This window comes from Macaca fascicularis, chromosome 3 (genome assembly GCF_037993035.2).
Source record: "Macaca fascicularis isolate 582-1 chromosome 3, T2T-MFA8v1.1".
NCBI classification, from domain to species: domain Eukaryota; kingdom Metazoa; phylum Chordata; class Mammalia; order Primates; family Cercopithecidae; genus Macaca; species Macaca fascicularis.
The window spans coordinates 143,486-157,770 of NC_088377.1; the positions used below are offsets into that span (position 1 = coordinate 143,486).

Genomic DNA, 14,285 nt, shown 5'->3' on the forward strand with positions numbered 1-14,285 from the left:
ATCTGTAGGCTCAGCTGGGCTGGAAGTTCTGCTCCAGGATGCCGTGCTGACGTGTCTGCGGGCAGAGGCCTGGTCGTCCACACCTGGCCACTCCCCGGGGCTGCCAAGTGCATTCCTGCCCAGGGCCGCTCCTTTCCCCAGAGACGTAGCAGTGCTGGTCTTATGCCCAGCGTCAAGGTGGCCGGGTCAGGAGCAAAGACTTGTTTCCCCTACTCGGCGGCTACTCCTGCAGGGCTGGGAGACAGTGGAGGTCGCGCAGGAAGGTGTTCGCTGAAGACCGTGCTCTGTGACTTGACGGGTGTTCCTCCCAGGAGAGTGAAATGGAGACTGGACGCCGGAAGCAGCATCCTGCGTGACCCCATGTGTAGTGGGGTCACAGCAGAGCTAAGTCCTTCCTTTACAGATACTTTTCAGAGTCTACCCGCCTTTAGATTCTCTGATTAACGTGTCTGAGGAGGGTCCCAGGAGTCTGCCACCTGCCAGGCCAAGGAGGTTCCCTGCATGTGGCTCTCCCCTGACACCTTGAGAAACGTGACTCGAGAGAATCACCGAAGTTTCCTAAATGAGTCACCTGCTTTCTCTTCTCTTTGCTTTCATGCCTCCCCAGGGTAGGTCAGTCCTGTCCGCCACAGCGATACCTGCATGCTGGAGTTCCAAGGAGTTTGGGGGTGTGTCGGGTCCCCCAGGGAGATTCGGTGACTGAGGATGCTGTCATAGCAGCCAACATGTCCTTATTGTTTTCACTTTTAATGAAGTTCAGTTACTAGGTTTTCTGAGGCACAATGATGTCCTTGTGAAAAATTGGTGATCAGGGAAGCAAGCAAGTGTGGGAAAATGATCCTGCCCTTAAATCTAAAAAACGATGAAACAGCAAACAGCCCTGAAGAGCCCATGAACCTCCTCATGGGGCGGTGAGGAGACACCTCAGTAATGGCTTAAAAAAAAAAGTGATAATACTGAAGAAAAGGTAAACTAAATTTTGGGTCTCCTATGGGTAAAGAGATTGTGGCTTACATTTTGGATGTATGCGTTTATATACTTATTTATTTTTCTTTGTTGGATTTAGAATTAGTTGAAATAATTGTGTTTTTTAAATTTAAAAAAATGGGGTATACGAAGTCTAATCTCTGTGTGACATTTCTGTACTGTGAGACTCCACATACAAAAGTGAAGCCCAGACTGTCTGTCTCTAATGAGCCAGAGAGAGGTGGTCATCTCCTGCAGGCCGGTCTGGTCTCCAGTCATCTGGCCATCCTCCCAGTCTTGGGCACACCTGCATCACTGGTGCTTTCTGCCAAACTGTGACTCTGCCCAGGTTTCAGGAGCACCCGGAACTGTTTTCCTAGGGGCTCCTGCTTTGTCCTGGCTCCTGGAAGCACAGGCTTTTGACGAAGGACTCTCCCCACTGCCAGGTAAATTGGTGATTGCCCCACAGTCTGTATTTGTCACATGGGGCACAGAGAGTCTGGGCGTGCTGTCCTGGCCCTGGAGCCAGCTCTAGGACTGCCCGGCGGCATTGCCTCCACCCCTCATCTGGGAACAGGGCGGTGGGGAGGAGAAGGGAAGCAGGGTCTTGACCCTTCTGCGTCTCGAGAACACGGGAACACATCGTCCCATTGCCTCACACCATTCACAGCCCAAGCTTGTGTGAAGTATTATTTTATAACCTCCCCTGACAATGATGTATTTTATATAAGCAGCACATAAAGTGGTAATTTAATACCCTATCGAGCAGGATTAAACAATAAGGAGCAGATATCACTGTAGAAAAGTTACTTTATCCGGGAAACATTTATCTACTGCAGGTGGATGTGAATCATGGCTTCCTCCTCGGTGGCTCCTGATGAGCCTGTGAAATTCTGTCCTGTTCACCACTGTTAGTTATAAGCTACACCTTTCCTTCTATGACGCGTTAGTTACAAGCTCTACCTTTCCTTCTATGATGTTTATTTCTTGCCTGTTCAGCACTGTTAGTTACAAGCTATACCTTTTCTTCTGTGATGTATATTTCTTGAAGGCATGGACTAAATCCTAATTCCACAGTATTCGATGCACATACTCAAGAGATACTTGTTTGAATGAATGGATTAATAGAAAATAGAAGTGGTGACTTCACTTTATTTCATTATGTCAAACTTTGTCTACACGGAAAATTATATGGTCCTTTGGAAAAACAGGGCCTCTGTGCAGGGTTGTTAGAGATTGTGAGAATGCCGCAAATGGCTCTGTGGCTCTAGGCTCACAAAGGGCTTGAGGGACTTGGTGGCGCACCTGTGTTGAAAACTGAGTTCTGCAAATCCATTGGAGTGACCTGCCAGCACCAGCACACACAGCCCTCCTTCCCAGTTGATTTCTGCACAGAGGCTTCTTCTGAATGCCCCAGGTGAACGTGAGTTCAGCCAGCACTGCTGGGCTTCCACAGCAAGCCAGGGTGCTGCAGGGACGAGAGAGAAGAGGGGCAGGACCAGGATCTTCCTGGGCCCCAGTGCCCGTGTGGGGACGCTGCCTGGCCTGGCTTTTCTGGGGGAGGTCAGGGAAATGATGGCATGGAGGGACTGTTGGTATGAGTCGCTTGCTCAAACATAGATCCCAGGTCTGTGTGGGAGGCAAATAGAAATTTATGTGGGTATCATCAGTAACATAGCAAACATGGGCTTCTTCACTAGGGTGGCTGACCCTCTTGCTCATCTGCTGAGCAAAGGCCCGGCCCGGCCAGGCCCGGCCTGGCCTTCTACGCCTCCACAGTGAGCTTTTCTCAAGCTCTGTCCACTCCATGGAGATGGCCGGAGCCAGGGCAGATATGGGGTGTTTTCCACTTTTTATTTATTTTTTCTTTTTTGAGATGGAGTCTTGCTCTGTCGCCCAGGCTGGAGTGCAGTGGTGTGATCTCGGCTCAGTGCAAGCTCCACCTCCCAGGTTCACGCCATTCTCCTGCCTCAGTCTCTCGAGTAGCTGGGGCCACAGGTGTCCGCCAACACACCAGGCTAATTTTTTTGCGTTTTTAGTAGAGTCAGGGCTTCACCGTGTTAGCCAGGATGGTCTCAATCTCCTGACCTCGTGATCCACCAGCCTCGGCCTCCCAAAGTGCTGGGATTACAGGCGTGAGCCACTGCACCCGGCCAGGTATTTGTCAGTTTTTGAAAGCTACATTTAAAGAATGAAATAGACCGAACAGAATTACTTCCTTTTGAATATTTAATACTCAGTCTACCAGAACACTTAAATATAGTTAATGTATTCAAATAATAAGAAAGAACTTTCCCTCTGTTCCAAAGAAAAAGTATAAACAACCTTTTACTTGTCAGGGATTTCACTATGTTTCTAAAAAGCCAGCAAGCACTTTTCCTGAAATAGACCCATCTCTTCCTCTGCATAGACCCTATGAACATTTTAGCTACATTTCTGCTGTATCTTAATGTGATAGATTGTAGAAAATTCCTTGCTACTGGAACTTCACGATGCTTTCCTTTGAAACATCAAATAGAAAGTATGGATAGTAAATCTCAGACTAGTTGCAATTATCAGTCTTGGTAGAGCTGCCACCCACAGCCTCTGTCAATTACAACAGAGTGTGTCTCCCCAGCAACCCGGATTAGATTGCGGACCAAGCCAGGCTCACCCAGGATTCAGTGCAACGTCTTTCAAAGCTGTAGTCACTGCCCCTGGAGGAGACTTGAGAAGTCCTCCCTTTGATGCCTGTGCATGGCTGTTCTCAGATCACAGCAGCTGCAGCAGCATCTCAGAGGATGCCAGCAGGGGTGTCCTGGGTATTGACACCACGGTAGGGGCCTGCAGTGTCTGAATGAAATGGGCCGTGAAAGTGAGCACCCTAGAGGAGTCCACAGCCACGTTTCAAAGGTGCAGTGGCCCGAGGTGAACCCCAGAGCACTGAGGAGCCTGGAGTTGACCTGTCACGACTTCATTGAGAGAGCTGACTGAATTCCGTACCTGTGCGGGCAAAATATGGCTGTTTGCGCTTGGCCCCTTCTCAGTCCAGGGCTAGGGAGGTTGTCTGCACAGCTAGTGGGAGCTTAACTTTGTGCACACTCGGGGTTGGGTCCCACTCCTTTCTGTGAGCCCAGGGAAGATAGACATGCCGAGCTCTCCTGGAAGGAGGGCCCTGACGAGTGGAAGCTGAGCTTCAAGATGGTCGGCCTTGTGGTGTGCGTGGCGGGTTCGGAGTCTGTGTGTGCTGAGTGGGGGCCCGGCTGCTGCTGTCGCTATTGGGCTCAGCAGACGCTGCGGGGGACGTGGCTCCTGTTGTACTTGGTGGTTTTCTCCTCACAGGAGTGGGTTTCCCTGCTGTGAAGGTGTCGGGGCTGTGACAGGCAGCCTGGCAGGAGGAAGACGCTCGTGGGGTTGTGCCCTGAAGCCCCCTTCCTCTTGAGGAGCATGAAGGGGGTTTGGGACCCTGCTTCCGGCTGCGCTCCCTTGCTAGGTTCTTGGCCTCGGGGGCCAGGAGAAGCTGAGTACAGGCCTGAAACCTGGACCCCTTCCACAGCCTCCGTGGCGTTTGTGGTGTGATGCGGGACGAGGCCCTTGGAACTCCAAGCCCTACCCTGGCATGCCCGCCCACTGGGGCGTCTTGGGCACCTGCTGTGTGCTAGGCTCCGTGGTGGGGTGGGCGGTAGCAAGGGCTGTGGGGTAGAGTGGACACGGTACGCGGATGATGAGAAGCCTCAGGGAGGCAGTGGGAGCACAGCTGAGACCTGCAAGGAGGGGACTGGCTGTGGGTGTTGGGGCTCAGGGAGCTGCCTCTACCCAGAGCCACAGTGGCCAGTGAGGGCAGAGCAGGGGACCAAGGCCCAGGGAAGCCGTGTGTATGGTTCGCATCAGGTGTGCGGGTCTGCCGGGCTGTGCGGCCCTTCTCAGTCCTGGCTGGGCCTGGGGTCCCAGAGGGAACGGAGGGTCTTTGCATCTCCCTCCTCTTGCTTCCCTGCTGCTTCCTGGTCAAGGGATGCTTCTTTATTGCAACTCTGGCAGTTATTGTGCATATTAAGAGGAGTTTCACAAAATCGTAGGGGGGAAGGCGGACTAGGGATTCATTTTTTTTCTCCCCCTGATTTTACACGGAGCCTTCTACTATCCCTTAGTGTGGAGGCAGAGTGCAGATGCTCTACAGTTATCTATCCAGGAAGAGAAGAGCTGATGGGAAGTCACAGATCTGATCATTGCAATAGCACTGACATTTTTAAGTGGGAGAATGCTGATGTCTATAATAATCAGAGTAAAACTTCAGTAGCTTCAACATAAAGATTCTGAGATGATCTTAGAGCCATTTCGTCCCTAGATCCTTCTGCAGTGTGGAGTGTGACATCTCTACCAGCCTCTGGTCAGTGGCCACCTGTGGGTAACTGAATGCTTGAAGTGTAAATGAGAACTTCTAATTTTATTTAATTTTAGTCAAATTTAAATAGCTATATGGGCCGGGCACCGTGGCTCATGCATGTATTCCCAGCAGTTTGGGAGGTCGAGGCGGGTGGATCATGTGAGGTCAGGTGTTCAAGACCAGCCTGGCCAACAAGGTGAAATCCCATCTGTACTTAAAAATATAAATAAAATAGTCAGGCGCGGTGACAGGCGCCTGTAATCCCAGCTACTCGGGAGGCCGAGGCAGAAGAATCACTTGAACTCGAGAGGCAGAGGTTGCAGCAAGCCGAGATCGAGCCACTGCACTCCAGCCTGGGTGACAGAGGGAGACTCTGTCTTAAGAAAAAAAAAAGATTTTAAAAAACCCTACATGCCCCTAGTTGCCTCTGTAGGAGACGGCATGGTTCCAGAAGGTAGACTTTGTGTTGAGGACTCTGCAGCGTCAGGCTGGAGACAGTCTCCCTTCCTAGCAGCGTGGGCCCCTGGGCTGTTCTTCTACCAGAAGGGATGGTGGCGTCTCTGGGAGGTATCTGTAGACTCAGATCTGTGTGGATTAGTGACTTGTGTTACTCACAGATACTTAATTTTATGGGTAAATGAATACCTGGACTGGCTGCAACTTCAGGGCGAGATTCGGGAGTAGGGAGTGAAAAGTGACGACGGAACCCTGGGCTTGTCCTGCTGCCCCCAGGACCCGGTCGGGGTGCCTTCTCGTCTGAAGTCCCAGCACGTGGTCAGGGTACCCCTTGCCTCTGAAGCCCCCAGGAAGTGATCGGGGCACCAATCCCCTCTGAAGCCCCAGCACCTGGTCGGGGCACCCCTCCCTTCTGAATCCCCCAGCCACCTGGTCGGGGCGCCCCTCCCTTCTGAATCCCCCAGTACCTGGTCGGGGCGCCCCTCCTTTCTTAAGCCCCCAGACCCTCCTGGCCTGCGGTGCTGCTTCTCCAAATGCTGTCCTTGGCTGTTTTCCAGGAGTCACCTGCACCAGAGCAGGCTGCGTGTGTCATTTCTTGTCGGATCTGGGGTGTCAGTGAAGCTCATTTATCTTGTCTTCCTCCTCATGTGCCGTATCTCACCTGTTGACTGTCTGAGTTTGTGTGAGTGCGTGTTGTGCGTTCTCAGGCTGTACTCGGTGCTTAGGTGACAAGAACGTCTTAGAGCAACGGACTGTCTGCTCCAAAGGACGCTGGGCATGAATCGAGACACAGTTTACTTGTGGGGTTTAAATTTCCTGGGTGTTGGAGGCAATTAAGGGGAAACAAGGTCTAAAAAACCCCTGCAGATGAGGAAGGCAATAATGAAAAAAATTACTCTATACACACTTAGCAGTTGATTTAATTTGTAGGTGAATTTTGCATTTCGGGAACTACTAAAGGTACTGTTTGTAGGGATTCCTTGATGAGCTTCTTGTTTTCTGTCTAGAAAGTAAAGTGGATCGGTTTTGCCTTTAATTCTGACTGACTAGGATCTACTTCCTTTTCCCCCCATTCACGTTAGGGTGGGGATTGGACTGGAAGAGCTGTAGGATCTCTTTATTTCTGATCTTAAATGAATTTTTTCTTCAATGCCCGGTTCTTTGGTTTGGGAAATGTGCTCAATTTGTACCGTGCTTTAAATGTACACAATGGTCGAAATTGCTACTTTTCTTTAAAGTTAGATATAACATCTTAAGTAAAATGTCATCTATAAATCAGGCACAGTCTGGGGCCTGGAGACCCCTCTTGTCACTTCCTTCCAGCTGTGTCTTCTTCCCTGGCCACATTGCCCCTGGCCACATCTCCTCCCCAAACCACGCCGTGTCATCTGCCCACCACCTCACCTCTGGTCACAACACCTCCCTCCCGGCCACATCACCTGTGGCCTCACTGCCTGCCTCCCTCCTTCCTGGTGGCCTCCGTGGCTCCCACTGTCTGCCCTCCCGAGGGTCTGTTCAAGGCTCCTTCCCCGTTTTCCACTCCTGAGTGTGGGTCTCGGGGCCTAGATGTTTCACAGGATGCAAGTTTCTTCCCTTCCAGCCGTGGGTCTCTGAGCGACAACTCCAGACAGGGCACTAAGCTCTCCTTACCTACCTGGGGGGCCCTGAGCCCTGACCACCGACCACCAGGGCTTTTCTGCAGTGTGTGGGGCAGACTCATGCATGAATTGGACTAAAAAGATGCTTCCAGGAATCCTTGTTTTAAGTGCACTGGAGCAGAGATGGGGAGAGGGGACCACCTGGTTTGCTCAGAATTTGGTCCTGATCACAGCCAATGAGGCAACATAAGCACCTCCTAAATGAAGCATTCCACAGACTGATTTTACACATGACAGAAAGGCTTCACACAATGAGTGAGTTTGAGCTGCTTTTGAAGGAAGAACAGGTCCCTGTAGGTGGAAATGAAAGGTAAGCGTGACCCAAGCCATCAGCAGCAGCGGGGGTGGGGTGGTGCAGACTCCCCATGGATGGTGGGCATGGCTGAAATGCAGGAGAGGGCAGGGGTGCGAAGGAACAGCAGGGCGGCAGTAAAATTCCCCTGCAGAGAGGGGACGTGACTGAGATATTATCACATGTATACAACTGAGAGATGATTTGAGGAGGATTTCTGGGAGCCTGTGGGAAGAGCACGTGGTCATCATCAGTTCTCGGGATCTCTTTTTATGAAGTGAAAATAGTCTTGCCTCTGCCTATCTTGTGAGCTGTTGTGACGATCAAATCAGATAATCTTCAGCGAGCCTTGTAAATGCTAAAGCTTATGACAGACTGTTCCAGCCCCCTTGTCTCTACCCTCCTTTCCTCCTGAGTAACGTGAACCCTGCTGGGTACCTCACTATCTGCCTGGTTTCCTCCTCCATAACGTGAGCCTTGAGTACTTGCTGGGTACCTCGCTGTGCACCTTCCTTAGTAACGTGAGCCCTGAGTATTTGCTGGGTACCTCGCTACCTGCCGTACAGCTGGCTGTAGAATTGTCAAACGCACTTGGCTGGCACATAAGCAGAAGTGCTCGCTGGGCCTTGGGAGGGCTTTGTGACATGTGGGTGCCTTCTGTTCCCTGTTAGGCTGGAGCTGCAGGAGCCCCCCTAGACCAGATAGAGGACCAAGGCTGTGGCCTCGGGGTGGGGGCTGGGGGAGCTCCCTGGGTTTATTGTGTGGGTGAGAGCAAACTTCAGTCCCGCTGTGGCATTGGGATTCAGGGTTCCTTCTGGAATGTTCTGAGTGAGAAACAGGAAGTGTGCACAGGTGCGTCTTCTGTGGATTTTATGGTTATCTCTTGGGAGAGCACTGGTGCCTCTGAACTATGAACCTGCAGAACCACTTCTTCCACTAACGGCCGCCTTTATATAAAGAATGACTTACAAAAGATGCCACTTCAGATGGAGGTATTTGCAGGTGTGGCCTGAAAAATGAACAAAATGACTTTCATCTCAAGGAAAGTACCTTACATTTTTCCCAATGATAGACATTTGAGCTTTCCAGTGAATATTAAAACATAAAAATCTTGTGTCCACCACTTTCTCATGTGACCAATGGTGATACTGACGTGGGGTTTTTTGTTTTGTTTTGTTTGTTTTGTTTTGTTTTGTTTTTTTTTTGGGACATATAATGTGGAAGCCGCTCATAACTCTGAACCAGTATTTTCTAACCAATGTGTGATTACAAAATCGTGTGCTGGTAAAAGCCATTCAAGTGCAAGACCGACCAGTCGACTTAGAAGGAATTGGGGCAGAAAGGCCCGTCGACCAGAGCACAGACTCTGTGTTGCAGACAGCCTGTACGGAAGTGCCACTTGTTACATTTGGCAGCAGAGAATACCTAAAATGATCTGAAAACACAATGAAAATACTGCTTCCTAATTGTATATCAGTATGGGGTCGGACTTTCTTCATAAACTTCAGCCATGGCTCTGCAGCCCACTGAACGCAGATGCAGGCATGAGAATCCTGCTGTCTGAGGTGCAGAGATGTTAGGTGTTTTCACAGTAGCACAAACTGTTGCCACGCTGCTGCTTATTTTGGAAAATGGTTTCTTCTTTAAGACTGTGTTAAGATGTAATGACTTTATCCTTGTAAAAGAAACTAAATTATGTTCTTTTTTTTTTTTTTTTTTTTTTTTTTGAGACGGAGTCTTGCTCTGCCACGCAGGCCGGAGTGCGGTGGTGTGACCTCAGCTCACTTCAACCTCTGCCTCCTGAGTTCAAGCGATTCTCCTGCCTCAGCCTCCCTAGTAGCTGGTACTACAGGTGTTCAGCACCATGCCAGGCTAATTTTTGTATTTTAGTAGAGACGGTGTTTCACCATGTTGGCCAGGCCGGTCTCGAACTCCTGACCTCAAGTGATCCACCTGTCTCTGCCTCCCAAAGTGCTGGGATTACAGGCATGAGCAGCCACCACTCCCGGCCTGATGAGAAAGCTTTTTTGTGCTCTTTAATAAAGTGCAAAGGGTTCCTGAGACCCAAAAGTTTGAAAACCACTGGCTTAAACCGACAAAATTGTCCATGATTCTTCAGTGTATCTTCTAATCTGTTGATGGAGAGAGGACAGCAAGGGTTGCTTTACTTTTTTCCTTTCACAACTCAATGGTGCTGGGACAACTGGGGTATCCACATAGAAAAGGATGGACTGGACCCTTCCTCACCCTACACGCAAAGCTCAACATGGTTCCAATGTAAGGAGCTGACTGAGACCCATTCTGTCAGTCTGCTGGGTACCATAACGGACACCACAGACCGTGCGACTTAGACAATAGCATCTTATTTCCTTTTTTCTGGAGACTGGAAGCCTGGGATCAAGGTGCGGGCAGGGTTGGATTCTCTGGGGCCTCACCCCATGCTGTGTAGACAGCTTCTTCTCTGTGTCCTCACAGGTTTCTCTTACGTGTATGCAGCACTGAGGACTGTGTCTAAATTCTCTTAAAAGAACACCAGTCATACTGGATCAGGCCCTACTTTTAAGATCTTATGGGACCTAAATTGCCAAGTTAAAGGCCCTGTATGTAAATACAGTGACATTTTGGGTTTCCGGGGTTGTGACTTTAACATGGAATCTTGGGGGAGGGGGACAGTTCAGCTCATAACACCTTTAGGGGAGAATCCTGGAGAAACTGTTAGGTTGGATTAGGCAATGTTTCCTTAGCTGAGACGTCTAAAGCTATAACAAGCAACTGAAGGGAAAAAGACGGTATCAAAATTAAAAATGTTCAATTCAGAGGATACTATTAAAGTAAAATGACAACCCACAGAACAGGATACATTATCACGATAAGGACCTGATATCAAGAATATATTCAAAAACTCTTAATAAAAATCCAATTTAAAAATGGACAAAGGATTTGAATAGACACTCTCCAAAGAAAGACATATAAATGCCTTAAAAAGCACATGAGATGTTTAGCAGAATTCGTCATCTTAGAAATGGAAATCAAAACCACCGTGAAATAACACTTCACAACCACCGTGATGGGTGGGTAAAACCCCAGTATTGGACAGTGACATGTTGGTGAATTGGGGAAAACTGAAATCTTGATATATTGCTAGTGGGAGGGGAAGTAAAATGGTGCAGTTGATTTGGAAAAGTCCGACAGTTCCTCAGAAAAGCATGAAATCACCGTACGACCCAGCAATTTCACTCCTAGCCATATGCTCAAGAAAACTGAAAACATTTTTCCAAAAAGTATGTCATGCCTGAATCTTCACAGCAGCATTATTCATAGTAGTAGAAACAGTCCAGGTGTCTGTCAACCGGTCACTCACTGAGATTCCACTCACCTTAGACGTGAAAGATGTCAGCACCGAAGGTCACACCAAAGGTCATGCACTGTACGATTCTCCTCACAACAGGTGTCCAGAATGTGCAAATCCAGAGAAAAGGAAGTTGGCTGGTGATTGCCAGGGGCTGGTAGAAGGAAGGAGCCAGGTGCTGACTCTTAATGGGTTCAAGGTTTCTTTGGCCTGTGGTGAAAAAGTCCCGGAATTACATACTAGTGGTTGATGTGCAGCTTTTAGAATATGCTAAAAAGACTGAATTGTATTCTTTAATATTGGGGCTTTTGTGCTTTGTAAATTGCTTTTCAATTTAAAAAGGAATTCAAGAAGTTATTTGGTGTTGATATGATAGTATCCAAAACAAGTTACTATGTAACTCACGTCCCCAGCGTTAAACTTCATTTTCTGAGGATCTTGAAGTGTTTGAGGCTAGGAGACACAACGATCCTATACTGTATGTTACACCCCATCTTACTGATTTCTATCTCACATAACCATATTCAGGAAAAACCGACATGTAAATGTGAGCTGAATGCTATGCAGAGGCACATTCCTCTTACCCGGATGATCTTTAGTGGTACAGTAAGAGATGAGATCATAGCAACGTTAGTTTAGTTAGTTTAATTTCCATGGCAACAGGAATTTGGCACATGGGATGAGTTAGATCTCCCTGCACAGCTCCTAACGGGGTTGCCCATTTCTGTGTGGTGTCTGTGTATATTCTCGCTGTGGAAATAAGTGATAGCACCTGCACAAACACTTGTCCGGAAGCGCACACGAAGCTGGTGAAGGCAGAGGACAGGCGAGAGGGAAGCATGGCTCAGCCCTGGCAAAGAAGACCGTTATTCCAAACGCAAAATATTCAGGAACACAATCCTTGGGAAGACTGGTGATGTCTTTAGACCTCACCACTATCGGGTTGTATCTGTGCAGCCAGTTACCAGAGCCGCAGAACGGCGTGTGTTGGTATTGGTGTCATCACTCAACGATTCTGACTTTTCCTGGTGCTGAGGATGACTGCATATGGCAGAAGCAAAGTGCTAATCTAGCACAGGTCATCATATCCAAGTTCTTTTCTATGAAGGCGGGCAGGGTTAGGAACCACCCCACCCCACCCCACTCCCCAATCCTATAAGAACTGGGATCTGATGATCTGTGCTGTCGAGAGAGGCAGGGTTAGAACACCTCATTCCTCAATCCCATTGTTGAAAATAATAGTTGGATTGGGAGGGTTTTTACTCCTAAGGTTGAAGCCGTGCATTTCTGGAGCCTGGGCTGTCAGTCATGGTGGCTGGGGAATGCTGGGGCTGCGGTTGTCTGGCTGCCGGTAGCCCTGCTGGTGGGTCCTCCCTCTTTGACACCGTTCATTTCTGAAGCTTGCTTTCCCCGGTGTTGGAAGTAGCAGCACTGGAAGAATGGCCGCCTTCCTACAGTGAAGCTCTGGCAGGAGAGGAGAAGATACGGAGCGTCTGTTCAAGGACGTGACGTTCTGGGCACCGCACCATGCGTTCTGCTTCTCAGCTGTGCCTCCTGGTTGATGTTACCATCACCTGGCATTTCCCAGGAGGTAACTCGCGAATGCCACACTGATGGAACAGTGCGGCTCGAGTCCAGGGCCGCTGGAGCACATCAGCAAGGTCAGGCTGGACGCATGTGCTTGCTGACAGGAAAATGACAGGAAATGTCATGTCAGTTCAGGAAAATGACAGGAAATGTCATGTCAGTTCAGGAAAATGACAGGAAATGTCATGTCAGTTCAGGAAAATGACAGGAAATGTGTTTGCTGACAGAAAAATGACAGGAAGACGACAGGAAAGAGGCCCATGAGGAGAGGAACCAGTAGATTCAAGGCAGTTAACCGAAGGAGCGAGCCATCACAGGCTGGGAGGACACCCCAGCCACAGTGGATGTCAGCGGTGGTGGCTGGACTCGGGGTCCGTGAATGTTGCATGATCGAACGTGTTTGGTACATTCTCAGCTCCTGCCCAGGTGCCTCCCAAGCATCGGGTGTTGTGGCTCCCCACACCCTTCCCATCTGTGTGTAGCATGACCACCACCTTCCTACCGTGTGTTTGTCCTATCACGGCTGCTGTGCCTAACGGACGCTTTGCTTTCCAGCTACTTTCCTATAACCAAAGCCCTTGAACGACTTTGCGTTTCAGAGACGACAGGGTATTAGTTTTTCATGATTGCTCTGAGGATTTCCGAAAGCAAATGTAACTTACAGGATGGAAGATATTGGAGACAGTAATTATAGATGACTTTTCTCAGTTTTTTGATTGTGGTAAAGTTACACAGCACTCTATTTTTAACTGTATGGTTTTGTGGCATTAAGTGTGTTCACACTGTCGTGCTGCGATCACCGCCATCCATCTCCAGAACTTTCTGGTCTCCCCACGCTTGAAACTCGGTCTACCAAACACTAGCTCTCCTCCCGCCCCAGCTCTGGTAAGCACTACAGGTTGCTTACAAAATAAGCTTTTTCAATAAGAGAAGGGGCAAGGAAAAGAGCTCTAAAGACTGTCTTGAGATTTGAGGAAGTGTTTTAGGTTTTGTTGTGTGGTTCCCGGTGTAAAGGAACTATTGAAGACGTGGGAAGGCGAAGGTCTGTGATCTCAGGAAGTGCTGGGCTGGGCAGCTTTCCCACTGTGACGGGGACACTTGCCCTCAAACCTGCCTGAGATAATCGCGTGAGGATGGTGCTGCATTGTGACAGCTCTGAACTTGGTCTCCTTGAACGTTGCCAGGTACATAAGCTTTGGCGGTTACCATCTAGTGTCTGTGGGAGACCTAGAATTTGAACATTGTTGACTTTAGGACACACTCATTTTATAACACTCTACCTGTTCTCATCAGTAGGAAATATGCTGTGTCCTTTTTTTTTTTTTTTTTTTTTTTGAGAGGGAGTCTCGCTCTGTCGCCCAGGCTGGGGTGCAGTGGCCGGATCTCAGCTCACTGCAAGCTCCGCCTCCTGGGTTTACGCCATTCTCCTGCCTCAGTCTCCCGAGTAGCTGGGACTACAGGCGCCCGCCACCTCGCCCGGTTAGGTTTTTTTTTTTTTTTTAGTAGAGATGGGGTTTCACCGTGTTAGCCAGGATGGTCTCGATCTCCTGACCTCGTGATCCGCCCGTCTTGGCCCCCCAAAGTGCTGGGATTACAGGCTTGAGCCACCGCGCT

General features: G+C 49.2%; 1 long non-coding RNA gene across 4 annotated transcripts; it reads right to left on the reverse strand.

Moving 5' to 3' along the window:
• Positions 1-2,100: 2,100 nt before the first annotated feature.
• LOC135969981 (uncharacterized) lies at positions 2,101-12,720 on the reverse strand. Of its 4 annotated transcripts, none has more exons than XR_012433158.1 (3): positions 11,112-11,310; positions 3,620-8,744; positions 2,101-3,144 (listed from the first exon to the last, which is right to left on the reverse strand). It is a non-coding gene; the product is annotated as an uncharacterized lncRNA (long non-coding RNA). The 4 variants fall into 4 exon arrangements; XR_010585290.2 differs by lacking the exon at positions 2,101-3,144 and adding an exon at positions 11,857-12,720 and having other exon boundaries at positions 3,182-8,744; positions 11,112-11,294; XR_012433157.1 differs by lacking the exon at positions 2,101-3,144 and having other exon boundaries at positions 3,182-5,914; positions 8,705-8,744.
• Between the last annotated feature and the right edge of the window lie 1,565 nt (positions 12,721-14,285).